The sequence below is a fragment of the Balaenoptera acutorostrata genome, chromosome 1 (assembly GCF_949987535.1).
Source record: "Balaenoptera acutorostrata chromosome 1, mBalAcu1.1, whole genome shotgun sequence".
Lineage (NCBI taxonomy): Eukaryota > Metazoa > Chordata > Mammalia > Artiodactyla > Balaenopteridae > Balaenoptera > Balaenoptera acutorostrata.
The window spans coordinates 32776095-32795509 of NC_080064.1; the positions used below are offsets into that span (position 1 = coordinate 32776095).

General features: G+C 43.2%; 2 pseudogenes; both read right to left on the bottom strand.

The window, feature by feature from the left end:
* Positions 1-8440: 8440 nt before the first annotated feature.
* On the bottom strand, positions 8441-16386 carry LOC103014940 (signal recognition particle receptor subunit alpha-like; annotated as a pseudogene).
* Positions 16387-18001: 1615 nt separating this feature from the next.
* Positions 18002-18914, bottom strand: LOC103007400 (40S ribosomal protein SA-like; annotated as a pseudogene).
* Between the last annotated feature and the right edge of the window lie 501 nt (positions 18915-19415).

Below are 19415 nucleotides of genomic sequence, written 5' to 3' on the forward strand. Positions count from 1 at the left end.
GGCAGAAGTTGAGACACAGATGTAGAGAATGGACATATGGACACCAAGGGGGGAAAACTGCGATGAGGTGGGGATGGTGATGTGCTGAATTGGGCGATTGGGATTGACATGTATACACGGATGTGTATAAAACTGATGCCTAATAAGAACCTGCAGTATAAAAAAACAAACAAAACAACTAATACTAAACTTTCATTGGGTTATTTGTATGGAAATATGTTAATATAAATGTTTCAGACATTACATGAAATTTCTAAAAATCTTATATTTGTATTTGTATGGAAATATGTATGGAAATATGTTAATATAAATGTTTCAGACAGTACATGAAATTTCTAAAAATCTTATATTTGTATTTGTATGGAAATATGTATGGAAATATGTTAATATAAATGTTTCAGACATTACATGAAATTTCTAAAAATCTTATATTTGTATTTGTATGGAAATATGTATGGAAATATGTTAATATAAATGTTTCAGACATTACATGAAATTTCTAAAAATCTTATATTTGTATTTGTATGGAAATATGTATGGAAATATGTTAATATAAATGTTTCAGACAGTACATGAAATTTCTAAAAATCTTATATTTGTATTTGTATGGAAGTATGTATGGAAATATGTTAATATAAATGTTTCAGACATTACAGGAAACGTCTAAAAATCTTATATGTTCTGGTATAATGTTATAAGTAATAATCCTAGTTATTACTTTAAAATGTATATCTCAGAAATAACTAATTTTCTTGTCAACTGCATTATTATGAACTTTCATCAAATCTTTAACCATGGTCATTTTTAAGTCTTTTGTCATTTACAGACAGTTCTGGGTGTACTCTGATGATTTTGCAAATATGTTCCTATAAAAGAGTTTCATCTTCAAGAAATTCATGGAAAAGACTCTGACAAGTACAGGTTTCTGGTAACTGACTGTACTGCTGAACTGAATGAATAAGCATTTTCAGAACTCTAATGAAAAACTGATGAACTCATAAAAGTGCTAACAAAAGATCAAGATGAAAAAAAAGAAATTAATTACATGGGACTGAGTGAACTGATGAGGATGAGTATAATTTTTGTGACTTTCTGTCTGAATTAAAAAAAAAAAAAAAAATCCCACAAGGACTCAGAGGAAAAGAATATACAAATCAATTTTCACTGCAAAGTAAAGGAGCTGTTACAGTGGAGGATTACTGGACTGAATGTCAATGTTATGACATAGTATAAGTGTGTTTCATGTTTGGTAATTGCAATCATTGTTGCTTTTGTTGTGGTCATCCATGTACAATGCTTGGTGTCAGTCTATCTATCTCTTGTAAAAATAAAATACAGTGTGTGTGTGTGGAAAAAAAAAAAAAAAGACAATATGGTATTGGCACAAAAACAGAAATATAGATCAATGGAACAGGATAGAAAGCCCAGAGATAAACCCACACACCTGTGGTCAACTAATCTATGACAAAGGAGGCAAGGATATACAATGGAGAAAAGACAGTCTCTTCAATAAGTGGTGCTTGGAAAACTGGACAGCTACATGTAAAAGAATGAAATTAGAACACTCCCTAACACCATACACAAAAATAAACTCAAAATGGATTAGAGACTTAATGTAAGAGTGGACACTATAAAACTCTTAGAGGAAAACATAGGAAGAACACTCTTTGACATAAATCACGGCAAGATCTTTTTTGATCCACCTCCTAGAGTAAGGGAAATAAAAACAAAAATAAACAAATGGGACCTAATGAAACTTAAAAGCTTTTGCAAAGCAAAGGAAACTACAACCAAGACGAAAAGACAACCCTCAGGATGGGAGAAAATATTTGCAAACGAATCAACAGACAAAGGATTAATCTCCAAAATATATAAACAGCTCAGGCAGCTCAAGACCAAAAAAACAAACAACCCAATCCAAAAATAGGCAGAAGACCTAAACAGACATTTCTCCAAAGAAGATATACAAGTTGCCAACAAACACATGAAAGAATGCTCAACAACATTAATCATTAGAGAAATGCAAATCAAAACTAAAATGTGATATCATCTCACACCAGTCAGAATGGCCATCATCAAAAAATCTACAAACAATAAACGCTGGAGAGGGTGTGGAGAAAAGGGAACCCTCTTGAACTGTTGGTGGGAATGTAAATTGATACAGCCACTATGGAGAACAGTATGGAGGGTCCTTAAAAAACTAAAAATAGAACTACCATATGACCCAGCAATCCCACTACTGGGCATATACCCTGAGAAAACCATAATTCAAAAAGGGTCATGTACCAAAATGTTCATTGCAGCTCTATTTACAATAGCCAGGACATGGAAGCAACCTAAGTGTCCATCAACAGATGAATGGATAAAGAAGATGTGGCACATATATACAATGGAATATTACTCAGCCATAAAAAGAAACAAAATTGAGTTATTTGTAGTGAGGTGGATGGACCTAGAGTCTGTCATACTGAGTGAAGTAAGTCAGAAAGAGAAAAACAAATACCGTATGCTAACATGGAATCTAAAAAAAAAAAAGTTCATGAAGAACCTAGGGGCAAGACGGGAATAAAGACGCAGACCTACTAGAGAATGGACTTGAGGACATGGGGAGGGGGAAGGGTAAGCTGGGACGAAGTGAGAGAGTGGCATGGACATATATACACTACCAAACATAAAATAGATAGCTAGTGGGAAGCAGTCACATAGCACAGGGAGATCAGCTCGGTGCTTTGTGTCCAGCTAGAAGGGTAGGATAAGGAGGGTGGGAGGGAGATGAAAGGGGGAGGAGATATGGGGATATATGTATATGTATAACTGATTCACTTTGTTATAAAGCAGAAACTAACACACCATTGTAAAGCAATTATACTCCAATAAAAATGTTAAAAAAAAACAACTATCATTTGACATGATAACCATTACCATGTGTGGCTATTTGAATTTAAATGCAAAATAATTAAAATTAAATGAAACGAAATTCGGTTTCTCAATCCTACTGATTACATTTTAAGTTCTCAATAGCCAAGTGTGCTTAGTGACTGTTGTATTCATGTAATTATAGAACATATCCATCATTGTACAAAGTTCTATCGTCCAGTGCTAAGTTAGAAGATAAGGTGAAAGAGAAGACCACACTTATGAGAGCAACAAATTACCTAGGAATAGGAAAAAAAATAGCTCTCTGTTAAACCACATGACTTATTTGGTCACAGACCCCCTGTCTAGACCTCTCTGTATTTCAGGTCACAGCCAAAGTCTCATCTGTTTGGGAATCTTCCCTGACTCTTCCAGGCTGACTCAGAGGTCCCTCCAGTACCCCCCAGTGCAACATACAGTTGATTCTCATTATTTGCAGATTCCGTGTTTGCAAATTTTCCTACCTGCTAAAATTCATTTGTAACCCCAAGAAGGGGGGCAGGAGAGGGGAGAAGAAAGCAGCAGCAATGACAGAGGCGGTAGAGAACCAGGGAAGGTTTAGGACTGGGTGTTTTGGATGTGATCCAGAGCCTCCCTTTTTTTTTTTTTTTCTTCAGCAAAGACAGCAAAAGAGATGACTTATTGTACACATGTTACATTCAGCCACAAGTGAGAACAGAACTAGTCCAGAATGTCAAAGGTCCAGGGCAAAGGACCAAAAGGGACCATTTTGATACGAGCAAGGTGGGTCTCCCAAAGGTGGTCGAGGTGATCAGGATGGCCATCGATGTTCCAGATCCACTGAGACAAGTTCTAGACAGTAGGCAAGCAGTCCAACAGTTTGTACCAGCGTCCCTGGCCTCTGGCTTCCCTTGTTTCTGCTCCTGTGGCTTCCTAGAGCCTCCCTCTTTTTCTCCAGGGCAACTGTGAGAGGCAGGGTGGGGCTCACATCTCCAGGGCAATCAAGGAAGTGCCTGATTGCTATGGCCTAAAGTGCTTTCCATTTTCCGGGGTGAGGCCTGAGCCCTAAAGTGGCCCAGCCTTGAGTAAGTTCTGATTGCTCACCCATCCAGGAAATTACCTTCTGTCTGGCAGAGATCCTGTTGAAAATGACCTGGGGTGGGTGGACTGAGTCCCCACTCCAAGGTGATCCAATATGGCCTGGATAGCTTGGAGGGAGTCTGGGATATCTTGGGGTGACCTAGGTCAGAGAAGCAAGGAGGGGGCAGGGCTGTCTGCCCTTATAGTGGTTCATCAGAGATGAGAGATGAGGCCTGAAGTCTCCCTGTCTCCCATGGCAGTCACCGCAGTCACTCAACCCAGTACCTTTCCCTTAGGACCCCCATGCAGCCTCAAAGGACATCTGTACTGGGGAAGGTAGGGGAACCACCCAGGGTAGCCCACAGGTTCAGAGAGGGCAATGGAGTCACACAAGGTCACACAGCCAACCAGAGACAGAAGGAGGATGGAATCTAGTTCTCACTCCCACACTCAGAGTTATTTTTGTTTTCCCTCCGAATTGTCAGTTTCTTTCTTTCTTTTTTTTTTTCTTTCCAGTATTAATGCTTTATTTCCTAAACAGGGTAGTGGTTTCACAGGTGTTTATTACATTAGTCCTTATAGCCTCTGTATGTCTGAAATACATCATAATTTTTAAAGGGGGTAAATGGTAAATTTGTAGAATACAGGAACAGTTTAGGGGAGAGCTTGCTGAGGGAGGGGCATGGATGGGCATAGGGATGAATAAATACAGTCGTGTCTCAGGGCTGAGGAGCTGATCTCCATCCCCTTCATCCCCACTGCAGTTTTCTTGGTTCAGGTTTTCATCTTTTCAATAGCTTCCTGTTTGTTTTTCCTTGTTAAAGTCCTGTTCCCCAGAATTTATTGTTTATAGTTCTGAGTGGAATTGTCAGTTTCTGAAGGACCAAGACTCTTGTCCTGTGTCAGTCCCTTCCCCTTTACTTCCACCAGGGCCCAGGCTCCAGAGCTAGTTTCCTAGCAGATGGGTTTGGTCTTTTCTGTTAACACCCAGGCGAGATGCAGATCCACTCCCTGCTATTTCTTAAAGGGACTCACGCACAGAGGCCACAAGGGAAGAGACTAGGTTGTCTAATCCAACTGCCACCTGATGCTTGGACGCTGCAACGACATTCCTGCCTGTGGCTGGCTGGCTGCATTTTGCTCACACACACCGGTGGCAGACGGTTCATTATGGTTCAAGTCAGTCTTTTTATTTCTAAAGAAAGGTGTAAAAAAGATATTCCTCATCCTAAATGGAAACTGGGTGCTTGTGGTTTGCCGCCACATACCCTGGATCTGCCTTTGGAGTCTGCACAAAACACAACCTCCCGCAATCTCATCTCAGACCTGCAGAGAGTTGAAGATAGACCCATGTCCCCAGAAATGGGTTCAAGGCTTGGTTTCACTCCTTTAGTTGCTTTAATTTCCTGTAAAGAGCACGCATTTATTTGCTTTTGTAATTATAAAGGGAGCTCCTTATTTAAAAATTTTTTTATTATGGTAAATTTCATATAGGAAAATGCACAAATCTTAACTGTACAGCTCAATTTTTCCCTATGTATACACCCACATAACCTCCACCCAGTTCAAGATATAGAACATTTCTATCTCCCTGGGAGTTTCCTTGTGCCTTTTTCAATCAATATCCAATCCACCAGAGGTAACGACTATTCTGATTTCTGTCACCATAGATTAGTTTTGCTTATTCTTGAACTACTTATGAATGGAACCATATAGTATGTATTCTTCTGTGTCTGGTTTCTTTGTCTTAGCACAATGTTTTTGAGATTTATCTGTGTTGTTCTGTGTACTAGTATTTTTTTTCATTTTGATTATTGCTGGTAATATTTCATTTTGTGAATACATCACAAAGTGTTTTATTCTCCTGTTGATGGATATTTGGATTTTGTCCAATTTTGGCTGTTGACTAAAGTTGCTATGAACGTTCTTGTACCAGACTTCTGACAGACATATGAACTAAACTTTCTTGGGTGTATGTCTGCATGTACAACTGTTGCGTCATAGTGTAGATGTATGTCTGGCTTTTTAAGAAACTGCCAAATAATAACATATGAGAGTTCAAGTTAGTCCACATCCTCAGCAACCCTAGATGACAGGTTTTTTTTTAAAGCCGTTATTCTGAATGTATCAAGTATCTCATTGTTGCTTTGACTTGCATTCTTTGATGAGATATTATTTTAAGCAGTTTCATACATTACTGGCCATTTGTCCTTTGTGAAATGCTTGTTCCAAGTCTTTTACTCATTTTGAATTGAATGCATTTTTCTTAATGATTTATAAGCGTTCTTTCTATATTCTGGATATGATTTATCAGTCTCTACCTTGCTGATTTGTTTTCTTAATGATATCTGTTGATGATTAGATGTTTTTAAGTCCAATTTATCAATTTTTTAATAGCTAAGTGCACTTTGTGATCTGATTAAGAAATCTTTACCTACCCCAATATCAAAAAAATTCTATGTATTTACTTAGAGGTTTGAGTGTTGAAGTTTTTACATTTAGGTCTATGATCCGCCTTAGAATTATTTTTTGTGTATAGTTTAAGGATCAGGGTTCTTTTTTCTCCACATACATCTAGTTGTTCCAATATCATTTATTAAAACACCATCCTTCCTCTACTTAATTACAATGACACCTTTGATGAAAATCAAGAGAGCATACATGTGTGGGTCCATTCTAGACTCTTTATTCTGTTCCAGTGATCGTATTTGTCTATTTTTGCTCCAAAAGCTCCCTGCTATTAATTACTATAGCTTTATAGTAAATCTTGAAATCTGGTGACGTAAGTGTTCCAACTTTTTTTCAAGAGTTCTTGGATATTCTGGGCTTCCCTGGTGGTGCAGTGGTTAAGAATCCACCTGTCAATGCAGGAGACAAGGGTTTGAGCCCTCGTCCGGGAAGATCCCACATGCCGCGGAGCAACTAAGCCCATGCGCCACAACTACTGAGCCTGCGCTCTAGAGCCCGCGAGCCACAACTACCGAGGCTTCGTGCTGCAACTACTGAAGACTGCACGCCTAGAGCCTGTGCTCCGCAACAAGAAAAGCCACCGCAATGAGGAGCCCTTGCGTCGCAACGAAGAGCAGCCCCGGATCGCCACAACTAGACAATACAACTAGAGAAAGCCGTGCACAGTAACGAAGACCCAACGCAGCCGAAAAAAAAAAAAAAAAGAGTTCTTGGATATTCTAGGTCCTTTAATTATCACATAAATTTTGCTATCACCTTGTCAATTTACACACAATCACACACACACATACTACACACGTGGCTTGCTGGAATTTTAATTGGACTGCATTGAACCTATAGACCAATTTAGAAAAAATCAATAACAATATTGAGTCTTCCAATTTATGAACATGGACTATCTGTCCATTTACTGAGGTCATCTTTAATTTTTCTCCAGATATGTTCTATAGTTTTCAGTATCAAGGTCTTGCACACCTTTCAATAGATTTATTCCTAGGTATTTAATATTTTTCATGCAGTTACAAATAGTATTGGTTTTTTTATTTATGACATTTATTTTCCTATATAAATTATATATTTCTCTGGGCAGACAACCTTCACCTTATTGCACTAATAGCACGTGCATCTGTAATACCAAATACAACTACAGTACAACTCTTAACAAGGTCTGTATTCAACGTAGCACTTGTCTACTGGGCACTGTAGAAGAAGATGAGGAAAAGCCAGGATCCACCTCAGGTGAAGAATGGGGAGAGGGCAGTGTGTCTTCCCTCTGACAGTTGGTTTTCTCCCGGGAAGGGGAACATGCAAAGTTATGTCTGGATTCTGGAAGCGGGAGGAGATCTTGGAGGCTGAGAAGCCCAATGCAACACTGCAGCTTAGCTCCCTTTATCTCAGGGACTCCTCTTTCACTCATCTGTAACACATCGCTCTGGCGTAGCTGATGCTTTGGGGAAACAGGGACAGGGGTCATCCTCGAATTAGCAACAATTAAGAATAGGCTATACACTGCCACAGTGTGCCACAGTCCCTGGGGGTCCCTGGCCCCAGGGACCTGAAAGCTGTGTATCCTAGGGAGAGGTGCCACTCAAGACCCAGAGATGGCTCTGGAAGTCTCTTTATCTAATGGAGCTGGGGATGATTCTTGGACGTCCCCATGACCACACTTAGCTAGCAAAGCTCTGGTGTTGGATCTTCTAACCATTGGTCAAACTGTAATGAGACGGAGTCTGTAGGCAGTGAAGGGCTGCCTGAGTAGGAAGGGGGAGGGGCATGGGGGTGGGGGCGGGTAATGGGCAGTGATTGTAACATGATTAGGTCCTCCTTGCAGGTGGAGGCTGGGCTGAACCTGGAGTGGGGTTAGGAGGGGCTGCAAGCCTCCGCCCGGAGCTTCTCTCACTCTGCCTTTGAACGACACTGAAGACAAGTTGCTCACATGCTCTAGAGCACGTTCTTGATACAGGGATGGGGGCTTTGGGGCGAAGTGGTGATTTGGTATTGGCCAAGAGCCACATTAAGCCTTTATGAGAGCAACCACCACAGCCTTAGCATTGAGACTGCGTAGGTCACAGTAGATCTGGCCAGTGCCCACAAAGACGATGTGTCTGCTTGTGATGTAGGTCATAGAAATAGCAGCTCCCACCTTGTCATCGATGGTATCAAATTCGGTAAGGACACCGAGGTGTCTGGGCCATAGAATGGTCAGCCAAGGCTCTGTTGAACTTGACCAGCTGGTCCACGGCCTCATTGCCTACTAAGGCCTCCCCCCAACACAGCACCAAGTCGGGTGCGTTGACAGTAATGAGCTTGGCCAGGGCAGTCATCAGAGGGTCATTGTCTTGCATGCGGCCAGCTGTGTCCACCAGCACCACATCAAAACCTTGGTTTTGTGCAAAGGCAACGGCTTCCATGGTAATGCCAGCAGCATCCTTGCCATAGCCCTTCTCAAACAACTGTACCATGGTGTGGCCGCCGTGATTCTCGGGGGGGTGTAGGGCACTCAAATGCTGGGTGTGTGTCCGCAGCTGCTCCACAGCCCCGGCACGAAATGTATCGCAGGCAGCAATGAGGACACTGAAGCCATTCTCTAACAGCCAGAAGGAAATCTTGGCAAGATTAATAGACTTCCCCACGTCGTTCACATCACAGAAAATGACCACATAAGGGCACTGATGGTGCTGGGCATCTATGATATCCTGGAGCATGTCTACACAGCGCTGTGGCTGTAGAATCTGCACCAGGGACTCTTGGAGAGCTTGCTTTACGGTGGAAGTCACCGTGCTGAACGTCCCCATCACCTTCCCTTCCAGCTTGTTGGCCACAGATTCACAGAGTTGCACTGCAATGTCTGCTGCCACGTTCTTAGCAATGAGATGGTCACGCATCTTGTCCAGCACAGATTCCATGTCTTCACGACTCAAGCTCTTGGAACCCTCAAGGCCCTTCAGCATCCCAAACATGCCACCCAGATGCCCCTTGGTAGCACTAGGTTTGATGGAGTTTTGAGCAACCCCTTCGTCATCTGAGCTGCTACAGTCCAGATCCTGAAGCTGCCTCCCAGACCCAGTTCCTCGAATCAAGTTGATGCCCTCGGCCAGGGCCACCTCGGGGGCTGCATTGGTGGTGGGAATGCAATAGTCCAGGACTTCCCTGTTAGCAGTGCCACCCAGTGCCCACACCCCGGGCACTTTTTTGCCCTTCTCCTTGGGAGCATCTGACTTATTGGACTTGCCGGACTTCTCCATACACCTCCCATGCTTCTGAATGAACTCTTTTCACTTCCTGCGGACCAGTTCCTCTTTGGAAAGTTCTATCCCGTTCTCAGGCCCCACTGGGAGACCTGACTTTTCTGCAGGGACTGCTTTGCTGGTAGCCAAAGGGCCATCAGAACCTTCCTTCTTGGTCCCCTTGTTTTGGTTTTGTTTTGTTTTGTTTGCTGTTCTTGACTTTTTCCTTAGGCTTTTCACCCCGTGTCTCAATCATGGACCTCACAGGTTTCTTGGCCTTTTCAGAATCTTCAAATTTCTTCATGGTTGTGGGAGCACGGATCTTACTGCTCTCCTCTGCTTCACGAAGGAGCCGCAGAAAGTCATTCTGGCAATTGAAAGTGCCATTCAATAGACTTAAGGCACTTACTTTGCTGTTGGATCTCAGTGCGGTACTGGTCACAAAACAGCCGGTGCACAGCGTCTATCAACTTGCCTGCGTACGTCAGTGTTAGGATCTTCTGAAAACCTACCACAAACACCAGCTCAAACTGGTTGTCCAGTTTATACCTGAGCGTGAGTGGCCTCATTCATGGGTGAAGGAGTTGTTACCTCCCCTTTCCTGCCGCAGTACCGAACGAATCAACGCGTTAATGAGCCGGGTGCATGAGTCGCTCACGCCCTGGAAGCACCAGAGCACGAGCCACCTTTGGAGAAAATGGTGAAGAAGTTGAGCTTGGCGGCAGCGGGAAAGGAGCCGGGCAGGCGCTGGGAACTCAGGCTGAGATCACCGCTGCTTCCTGCTGCGCCAAGCACGGGACACGTCCCACCAGCGGCCCCGGACACCGGCTCCAATGGTATTGTTTTGTAAGTTTCATTTTCCAATTGTTTCTTGCTAGTATGTATCGACAGAAATACATTTGTTTTGTATATTGACCTTGTATCCAGTAACCTTTTAAAATTCACTTATTAATTCTATGAAACTTCCACATATTTAATTTAAAAAACATCTTCATCGATCTTAAAGTTCCAGCTTGTATTTTCATTATTTTAAAGCATCCCATTTATTGACCATCACTACTTATCTTTCTGGCTCATTCTCTTAAATATCCTGAATCCATTAACTTTCTAACCTCTTCAGGACCTCCAGCCCATTGACCCTACCACCTTTTTATTGCCCTTCAACTTGCCTACTTACCTCTTGGGGTCCATGGTCTCATCATTATCATTACTTTCTTGCCCTCTTTCCTCTATATAGCTCTTGCCTGGATACACTCCTGTTTAAATCCAAGTCCCAGGCTCAACATGGTTGAGAAAAAGACACAACGATATTGGCTAGTTTCACTATAAATGGGCCTGTGATGCTACTCATTTCCCCAGTCCATTTGTTCTTCCACTCTTAACCGACTATCTCACACCCTCTGTCTTCTCAAACCTCCAAAGCCTCCTCTCCATCCTCACTCTCAAATGGTGATCTTGCTTCTTATTTCATTAGAAAAGCAATCAAAAGAGAACTTCTACATTCTACGACCACCACATCAACCTACCCACCAGTATCTGCACTCCTTTATTCGAGCACATTCCTCCTACAATAGTTTTATCTCTCTTTCTCTCACATCTTCCATTACTCCCTCTCTAATGATTCATTCTCAGCAGCTTACAAACAGGCCATGTTATCTCCTGTCTTAAAAACCAAATCAGGGCTTCCCTTCCCTGGTGGCGCAGTGGATAAGAATCTGCCTGCCAATGCAGGGGACATGGGTTCGATCCCTGGTCCGGGAAGATCCCACATGCGGCGGAGCGACTAAGCCCGTGCGCCACAACTACTGAGCCTGCGCTCTAAAGCCCGCGAGCCACAACTACTGAAGCCCGCGTGCCTAGAGCCCGTCCTCCACAACAAGAGAAGCCACCGTGATGAGAAGCCCGAGCACCGCAACGAAGAGTAGCCCCCACTCACCACAACTAGAGAAAGCCCACGCACAGCAACGAAGACCCAATGCAGCCAAAAAAAGAAAAAAAAGAAAAAAAAATCAAACCAAATCCCTCCTCTGACAGCAGACTTTCTTCTAGGTACCGTCTCATTTTTCTAATCTACTTTATAGCAAAACATCTCAAAAGATTGCCTTTATCCTCTCTCTCTACTTTGGCTACTCCCATTCTTTCTTGAACCCACTCCAATCCACTTACCATAGCCGCAGGAGTGCTGTGACAGGGAACAGAGAAAAGAGCAGTATCTAGAGAGAGGGATGATTGGACTCTAATCCAGTCAGGCTTTGCCCCAACTATTACACCAAAACTGCTCTTGTCAAGGTCACCAATGACCTCCATGTTGCTAAGTCCAGTGGTCAGATGCCCTCTTACTTGCTCATCTACAGCCCAGATGATCACTTCCTCCTTGAAACTCATTTGACGTCACAGGAACACCTTTCTCTCTTTGTTCTCTTTTTCCCTCCCGGGCTTTCCTCCCATCTTCCCAACCTCTACCTGAAGTGCCCAGGACCCAGTCTCAGACCTCTTCTCTTGTCTACACTTGGTTGATGGTTCTCAACCCTATCAGATCCAATGCTCCCTTTTAATTTAATGTAATTAAAATGTCTTATCATAAATAATGCCAAACATACAAACAAAAGTGGAGAGAATAGTACAATGTATTCCCATATATCTATTACCTGGGTTCAATATTTAACAATACTTCTCCCCGTTTGCTTTATCTATCCCTTTTTTTCTTTTTCTTTTTTCTTTGCAGAAGTCTGGGATTTGAAAGCAAATCCCAGACACCAGTCATTTCACTCCTGCCTGCTTCAGTATGCATTTCTTTTTTCTTTTTCTTTCTTTCTTTTGTAATTCAAGCAAGATCAGTATGCATTTCTTAAAGACATGGGCCATTGTCTTGCACAACCACAATGCCATGACCATACTTAACAGCATTTAAAATAGTTCTTTGGTATCGTTTAATATCCAGTCCATAATTACACTTTCCCTAATGTCTCAGATATGTCTTATTACAGTGGATTTGTTCCAAACAGGAACTTGGATCCAAACAGGTCTCCACATTACATTTTGCTGCCGTATCCTTTCAACTTTATTCATCGCCAGCAGTCCTCCTCTTCCCTTTATTTTTCACACCATTGACTTATTGCAGAAACCAGCTCAATATTCCTGTAGAATGTTCCATATTCTGGATTTACTTCCTTTTTATAGCAAATCTTTTGTAATTTGCCCTTTACTGTCCTGAAGTGAAACTGAGAGATAATGTAGCTACTGTATTAGTTACGGTCTGGCAGGAAACAGATGGCACACTCAAGCCGAGTCCAATCAAGGCCAGTTTTATGAAGGGATTATTGACAAAGATTGGGCAAAGTTAAGGGAACCAACAAGAAATGAGGAAGCACTAGAGGACGTGTCTGCCATCCCTGGGCCTGAAAGACCAAGATGAGGGAGTGGTATCTCCCTTTGGCTGAACCCCACAGGAAGCCACTGGGCAAGGGAGCTGGTTGATGTCATTTACGAAAGTTGGCCTCCTGGGGCAGGTAGCAGGGTGCAGAAGAGCAGAGTAGATCGGGTCCAGAGGGACAAATGAAGTATACCCCTCAAAGCAATCTACACACATAATTTCAAAATAATGAATTGAATTTCCTGTATTACAAGGAGAAACAAGAGGAAACTAATGTATAAAGTATTATATATTTGAATATGCAAAAATTTTGCACTTCACCAGAAGCCCTAATGGAATCATCAGATGCTTGCAGTCGTTCCTAGAATCACTGTGTCTGCCAAAGCTGCACACGCAGACTGATCCAGGAGAACTGGAGTGGCATCTCAAATACAGAGAGAAGCTGTGTTGTTGATTTTCGAATCAAGACCAAGCACCCTCTTGCATCAATTACAGGGAAATGGCGTTCCTGGGAAACTTGGTGTATATTAAAACAATACCCCGAATACTCCGTGTTTATGTGGAGAATAGATTTAGGCTCTACGTTGAGATAAATAATAAACATATTTTTTACCAAATGAATGTCTGATAGAACATTTGAAAATCATATGGAATGTGGGACAATTTCTGTTATGCAGGACTGTCCTGTGCATTGCAGGATGCCGAGGAGCCCCGGCCCCACCCACTAAAGCCTCATAGTGCCCCAACCCTAATCATGAATACATAACCTCCCCCTGCAAAAATGTCCTGGCAATTTTCCAAAATTTTTTCTAGTGGGTGGATCATCCTGTTGGAGAATCATTGGCTTAAGTGATCTCCTCCGGTCTCATGGATTTAAGTACACTGACGGCTTCCAAATTATTCATTGTCTCATCCTCTCTCCTGAGTGTACACTTGTAGATTAAATTTCTACTTCCTGTCTCTGTTTACATCACTAACTGGCACCTCAGAGTTTACATGTTACAACCAAAACCTTGGACCTACTCCTGAACGCAGGCACCCCCAACCTTCTCCTCCCCCAGAGGTTTTTTTTTTTTTTTTTTTTTTTGGCTGCATTGTGTCTTCGTTTCTGCACATGGGCTTTCTCTTCATTGCGGTGCGCATGCATCTCATTGAGGTGGCTTCTCTTGCTGCGGAGCACGGGCTCTAGGTGTGCGGGCTTTAATAGTTGTGGCACAAGGGCTCAGTAGTTACGGCTCGTGGGCTCTAGAGTGCAGGCTCAGCAGTTGTGGCACATGGGCTTAGTTGCTCCTAGGCATGTGGGATCTTCCCAGACCAGGGCTTGAACCCATGTCCTCTGCATTGGCAGGCGGATTCTTAACCACTACGCCACCAGGGAAGTCCCAAGATTTATTTTAGTTTAGTAAGTAATTTAATTCTTCTAGTTGTTCAGGCCAAAAATATTAGAATCATTCCCAACACCTCTTTTTTCTCATGCTCCACATGGGATCCATCAGTCAATTCAGTTGGCTCCACCTCCGAAATGCATTCCAATCTGATCAATTTTACCATCCCCACCACCACTTTGGTCCAAGCCATTGTCATCTCCCAAAACTGTTACAACAGCCTCCAAAAGGGTCTCCCTGTTTCCACCCTGGTCTCTACTTTCTATCTGCAACATGGCAGCCAGTGAGATCACTTAAAAAATGTGAGTTAGATCAGCTCACGCCTCTACTCAAAACCTTGCAAGGTTCTAAGTGAAATGGGAACCTCTGGTATCTCTGTGTCTCCAAATTCCTTCTTCCTGTAAGGACACCAGTCAGATTGGATTAGGGCCCATCCGAACAGTCTCTTTTAACTTAAACACCTCTTTCAAAGTAGTCCATTCTGAGGTACTGGGGATTGAGCTTCAGCATATGAATTTTGGAGAAACACAATTCAGCCTATAACAACATCCCTATTCATATGAGGGATTGTTGCATTGTATTAAGGAAAACATTACTGTTCTTTGAAAGTTAAATATGGACAGAAGAATGTATATGAGTTTCACTGACTAGCTAAAGGGGTAGACCATATCAGATTGTTGGCATCTCAGCACCATTCTCACTTCCTTCTAAGATTCATCCTCACTTCCCCTATATTTTGGAGGCTGGAAGCCTCAAGACTGTGTTTCCCAGATTCCCTCGACAGCACAGTTCTGGGTTGTGTCCTGCAAATGAGAGGTGCACGTGTGAGATTTTCAAAGCAGAGGAAAGGAGAGACCATTATTACTCTGTCAGTGGTGACCAGGCTAGGGCTTCTGCAGGCGGCAGGTGGAGGTTTGGAGTGTAGCTTCAGGCTTCCTCCTGTGAATCACCCACTTCGTGTCTCTGGTAACTGAGATCATTGGTGTTGGTCCCTTATGATTTCTGCACTTCCTGATTGCCTAAACATTAGCAGACATATTTTTGGCTGCAAGATTCTTTGCAAGATACTTCTCAAAATCTTGTATTATCATTACCAAGCCCTCTTCTTCTTCCTCGATTGTACAGGCATGGAGGCCCAGCTGGGCAGGCCAAGTTGCAGTAGCCTAGTTCTCCAACTGGGAGCAGAGGAAGAGAGCTGTTCCTTACCAGCTTTCATAATACCCTCAAGACTGGGGTTCTAACATTTTTCCCAAGGAAACTCTGCACTGGTGGTTGGTTGCAGGACATTTAGGGTGATGAATTAAATATTGCACATAGGATTGGAAGATTTTAGTTCTAGGCCCAGCCTAACTATGTGATTACTACATGGCCTTGGACAAAACCCTTGACTTTTGGGGTCTTACTTTCCCCATTTATAAAATGGGAGAAAGAAGAAGAAAACAAATTTGAGTAATAGCTAACATTTACACATTACTTTCTATGTTCCAGTCATTATTCTGAAGGCTTTTCATATAGCCACTCATTGAATCATCATAAAAATCATATGAGAAAGGTACCATTTCTATCTTACATTTGGGGAAACAGATATTAAGAAACTTACCCGGACTTCCCTGGTGGTGCAGTGGTTAAGAATCCGCCTGCCAATGCAGGAGACACTGGTTCGAGCCCTGGTCTGGGAAGATCCCACATGCTGTGGAGCAACTAAGCCCGTGAGTCACAACTACTGAGTGTGCTCTCTAAAGCCCACGAGCCACAACTACAGAAGCCCGTGCCTAGAGCCTGTGCTCTGAAACAAAGAGAAGCCATCGCAATGAGTACCCCATGCGCTGCAACTAGAGAAAGCCTGCGTACAGCAATGAAGACCCAGTGCAGCCAAAAATAAAATAAATAAATAAATAAATTTATTAAAAAAAAAAAAAAGAAACTTACCCAAGTCACCCAGGAAGTCTGTGTCCTTGTTGGGGCTTTTAGCCATTAAGCTATTTGGCCTCTTGTTTCATGAAAATGTGTGATAAATGGCAACAGATTTACAGTTTGGAAATGACTAGTTTGGGATGTAGTGGCCTTTGTCCCAAGTTCTTTGGCCTCCCCAAACAAAGTAGGAATTCACTGGATCCAGGAACTAAAGACATTAGGAATTGTCCTATGTCTTCCACTCATGTGACCCTCTGCATAACTTTGCTCAGCATTTTGTTCCACTGGCAGGTAGAAGATGACCAACCCATAGCTCTGAAGCATACTTCTCTGTTCAAGTGACCTCTGCTGATTGAGTTGGACACTCCTGATTCTAATTATGGATTTCCCTGAGAGAGAGACCCTATTAGCCCAGCTAGAATCTGGAAATGACTGCTCTCCAATCACTTGGAGGCGGTACGTTCACTTGCTGGACTATAGAGATATTTAGGTTCTTTTTCACCAGCTCAGGGACAGTAATATGTCTCTGTCCTTACGGAAAAAGCTCTTTCTTCTCCAAGCCTGGCAGCCAGCCTCAGTCTTCCAGGGACAGCTCAGTTATAGTGGAAAGAGCCTTCCATGCAACCTGAAGTCCTGGGATGGGATCGACGTCCAGGTCACCACTTACTGACTACGTGACCTCAGGCAAGTTATATAACCTCCCTGAGCCTCTGTGTACTCATTTCAGAAAAATCAGAAAATGCAAACAGTTATAACTAGAAAAAGAAAACCACCCTCTTTGTCCCCTTCTTTCTCCCTTTTACTGGGCTCCTTTTGATGTAACACACACAGGCACAGATGGGAGGAGTCCAAGGGTTTAGTTTCAAAGCTTTGGCAGGGCCTTTGTGTCTTTGTAGAAAAAGGAAAAGCCATTAAGAAGTACCTGGCTCTTCAATAGCCTTGCTCATTATTCCCAGCGGCCTAAGTGAACACAGTTTGGGAGGCCAAGGATCAAAGAAAGAAAATAAACCTGTTCTGCATTGCAGATAGAAGTCCTACCCATTGTGAGAGAGGTGGCCTTGCAAATTACGGGGGTAGAGTGGGTGAGGTAGCTAAGTCAGGAACAATTAGTGAAACCCAAGAGCAGAGAATTGTATAAACCTCTAGGGGAAGGTAGGCAACTAGGACAAGTATGGGAGGGGTAGGTTTCCCCTTCCTGTTCTGACCCAGTCAGTGGCAGCAGGCCACCTCTAATCTAATCTAAAAGAGCCCCTTAGAGGAAGTTGGTAAAGGGCGCCCCCTCCCTGAGTGGTTGCAGCTCTGTGCCAGGGTGCAGGGTTTGGTGAGTGGAGTGTGACCTGCGCACCTCACACGCATTCATGGTCTCCAAGGCTACACTCAGCAGCCCTGAGTGCCAGTCCTCAATGTAGACTAGTGAGCTGCAAGGAAGGTCTGCTGAGAGGACGGACCCAAATGGAGCCCAAACAAGGGCGATGCCCAGAGCTCTCCCTGCATCTCAAGACACACCTGGTGGGATGAGAAAAGGAGAGGCCAAGCATGCAGCCCAGCTCCCTACCCTCTAAGATTATGTAAAATTGCCTCTACAAAAACAAATAAATAAATTTAAAAAAATTGTTTTAGAAACTGTTTATTTTCCATCAACCTATTTCCATTTTAAGAGTTTGTGGAAGAACAGTTTAAGACCATTCAGTGGTTGTTCCTACCCACTCAGTGGCCCGAGCAGTGGGAGCTGCAAACCAGTCTTCAGTGGCAGGCTGAGCACTCCAGTCTTCAGGGGGGAACTGCTGAATAGGCACAGAGGGCACCTGCACACCTTCAGACCAGTCCGCCACCTCAGGCTGAGTAGCAGTGAACTCAGGAGCTGGAGCGGTCCATTCACCCTGAAATTCCTCCTTGGTCACAGCCTTCTCAGCTGCCGCCTGCTCTTCCTTTTCAATCTCTTCAGGATCTCTGTAGAGGTAGAGATCAGGCATGACCTCCCATGGGTGTTCACGGGAGATGGTGCCACGCATGTGCAGAACTTCCCGGGCGAGCGTCCACTACATCAGACCCCCTGAGTGAGCTCCCTTGTTGTTGCATGGGATGGCAATGTCCACATACCGCAGAGGAGAGTCTGTGTTACACAGAGCAATGGTAGGCAGGTTAACGTAAGAGGCCTCTGTGAGAGGCAGGTGGTCAGCCCTGGATCAGTAACCACCGGAAGTCTTGGCTCCCGGAACGCTGCCTGGATCTGGTTAGTGAAGGTTCCAGGAGTGAAGCGGCCAGCAATAGGAGTGGCTCCAGTGGCAGCAGCAAACTTCAGCACAGCTCGCTGGCCAGTATTCCTGGAGGATATGACACTGACATCAGCTGGGTTTTCAATGGCAACAATGGCACGAGCTGCCAACAGAAGCTTCTCCCAGGTTCTCTTCAGATTTATGATGTAGACACCATCACTGTTCCTGTTGTAGATGTACTGTTCCATTTGGAAGTCAAGGTTGGTGCCACCTAAGTGGGTTCCTGCTGCAAGGAATTTGAGGACATCCTCCTCCTTCATTTGCAGGACATCAAGGGCTCCGGACATCGTGAAAGTTTCCCTTTAAGTTACAATGGGAATCCAGAACAAAGCCGTATGGACCCCTATCTGGCGCAGAAAGCTAAATATTTTTTTTTTTTTCCACACACACACACTGTATTTTATTTTTACAAGAGATAGATAGACTGACACCAAGCATTGTACATGGATGACCACAACAAAAGCAACAATGATTGCAATTACCAAACATGAAACACACTTATACTATGTCATAATATTGACATTCAGTCCAGTAATCCTCCACTGTAACAGCTCCTTTACTTTGCAGTGAAAATTGATTTGTATATTCTTTTCCTCTGAGTCCTTGTGGGATTTTTTTTTTTTAATTCAGACAGAAAGTCACAAAAATTATACTCATCCTCATCAGTTCACTCAGTCCCATGTAATTAATTTCTTTTTTTTCATCTTGATCTTTTGTTAGCACTTTTATGAGTTCATCAGTTTTTCATTAGAGTTCTGAAAATGCTTATTCATTCAGTTCAGCAGTACAGTCAGTTACCCGAAACCTGTACTTG